Source organism: Cucurbita maxima, unplaced genomic scaffold (genome assembly GCF_002738345.1).
Source record: "Cucurbita maxima cultivar Rimu unplaced genomic scaffold, Cmax_1.0 Cma_Scf00039, whole genome shotgun sequence".
In the NCBI taxonomy this organism is placed as follows: domain Eukaryota; kingdom Viridiplantae; phylum Streptophyta; class Magnoliopsida; order Cucurbitales; family Cucurbitaceae; genus Cucurbita; species Cucurbita maxima.
In genome coordinates, this window is record NW_019272055.1 from 1,346,233 (window position 1) to 1,348,324 (window position 2,092).

The 2,092-nt window shown below is 45.4% G+C and overlaps 1 long non-coding RNA gene across 1 annotated transcript; it reads right to left on the reverse strand.

Moving 5' to 3' along the window:
- Positions 1-960: 960 nt before the first annotated feature.
- Positions 961-1,599, reverse strand: LOC111469352. Its single transcript, XR_002714856.1, has 2 exons — positions 1,523-1,599; positions 961-1,016 (listed from the first exon to the last, which is right to left on the reverse strand). It is a non-coding gene; the product is annotated as an uncharacterized LOC111469352 (long non-coding RNA).
- Positions 1,600-2,092: the final 493 nt, after the last annotated feature.

Sequence of the window (2,092 nt, forward strand, 5' to 3'; positions counted from 1 at the left end):
CCACCTACTTGTAGGCTCTCTTCACATCCTAATTTAACAGGTTCCTACGGTCTCCTAATTCGGTTCTAGGACATCTGGTTCTAATCTTAGTCCCTTGGAGTTTGCCTCTTGCTTTCACTGGTTCATCGTCCTTTCATTAGACACTTAGAGGTTCCTTATGTCAAGCTGATATGATCGGTATCTCTTTATGAGGCGCTACCTCTACATGGCTATATGGGACTACATGGTATCTAGCCTACGGGTGTGCTAAATACCCCTGAGCCCATATAGTCCACTATGGGGGGTGCGACTCAACTCGTTCCCATGCATCTAATGGGTTGTACGACGTGGGGACACACTTCCCATGCAAAATGGCTAAGAGCAGTAAAGAACTGGTGAGGAACCCTTGGTCCTCCAACGAAGCTATAGATACTGCTCTCACCCTAGCAATTTATGAACACTCCTGAGGTACCTTATTGTCGTGGTATTCTGCTAAGTTCCTTGGGAAAGGTTAAGTCTAGCTAGAGCGACTTATCGCTCCTAATAGCAATTCCATAGGCTTATCATAGAAATGGACCCTAGAAAATAACAGAGTGTGCATGCAACCGTCTTCTAACATCATAATATATAATTCATACAAACTAGACACGCCAGCTCAACGGGGTGATGGCCTCCATTAAGCACCCAGAACATGAAGCTCGCGCTCAATGGGACGAACTCATCCATCAAGCACCCGAAACGCGAAATACACAATTCCAACATAAATTAAACACATGCATACGTACAACGAAAGCTTAAAGCATAAAAGCAACACTCAGATAATTCATCCAATACACTCATAACAATCAATCTAACTAATCTTATTCATGGAGAGCTAATCTAAGGCAAAGGTACTAGCATGCATGCAATCCAAGCGTATCCTACAAGTATTTCTTCCTAAACACCGAGTGGTGACTTACCTAGTTGATGCGTGCCTTGTCGCTAGCGTTTCTTTGCCCGTGAGGTGTCCAAAAATACTGATTTCCTTAAATTAGTCCCTATTCACATAAAAACTGAATTAGAATTGGAACTGGGACAACAATCGGGCAAACAGAGGGCAAATGGGACAAAACGACCATTTCATGCGTGCTCATGCACTGACAGTGCGCCGACCACGCGCGTGGAAGTGTGCCAGTCACAGGTTGCACGCGTGCGCGGGTCGGCTCGACTCAACTTGGGTTTGCGGATCGACTCGGGCTTTGTAGGCGACACGTGTCGTCATCTCACTGGAGCTGTGTTGCTCCAACCAACGGTCGACACAAGTCCGGTGCCTATTGCACCGCCCTCCGCCGCTCACCGGTCGACCTTTTTTTTTTTCATCTCTGTCCCTGCAATTCGTAACATAGAGTCCCATTTTTTGATTTTCATATCTTTTGATTTGTAGTTCATATCGATATGATTTCTTCGGAAAATTCTAGATTGTGTTACGGGCTATGTCCTGGTATTTTTTCATAATTTTTTGCTTGACTATCGAACGAGTTATGAGCGTCGGAAGTTCGCTTACCGTTCTCGGACGATTCTTGGATCTCCGCCTTCGAGTTGAGATCTTGGCCAAACTTCTTCACATATCATGCGTGGAGTTGTTCCTAGGTGAATGTCTCAATATTTTAGGACTCGATTCACATAGAAAAGAAGGCCAAGGCTCGAAGGCTACTCGATACATCCCCTACTGCTCCCTTCTTTGAGGAGGTCCCATCGGGTCCAACCCCGTGTACAGCAGTCCCACTAAACCAGCCGTTAGCCATGCCCACAGCAGAGATGTTTCAGACGTTCATGATGACCTTGATAGAAAATCAGGCTCTGACGAACCAAATGATACAAACTATGATGGCTAATCAGTCAGCAGGGCAAGGGGTCAAAGATTCAGGGACTATGACTGTGGAGTCCCGCTACTTAAGAGATTTCTAGAGGCATAAACCACCTTCCTTTGACGGAGGCAAGGTGGATCTCATTGCCGCTGAGAATTGGCTATAGGCCATAGAAACGACCTTCCATTTTATGAACTGCCCGCTAATGTTAGATAAAACCTGAGTTTTACCGTTTTTCTTATTCACACGATTCCACAAAACAAGTT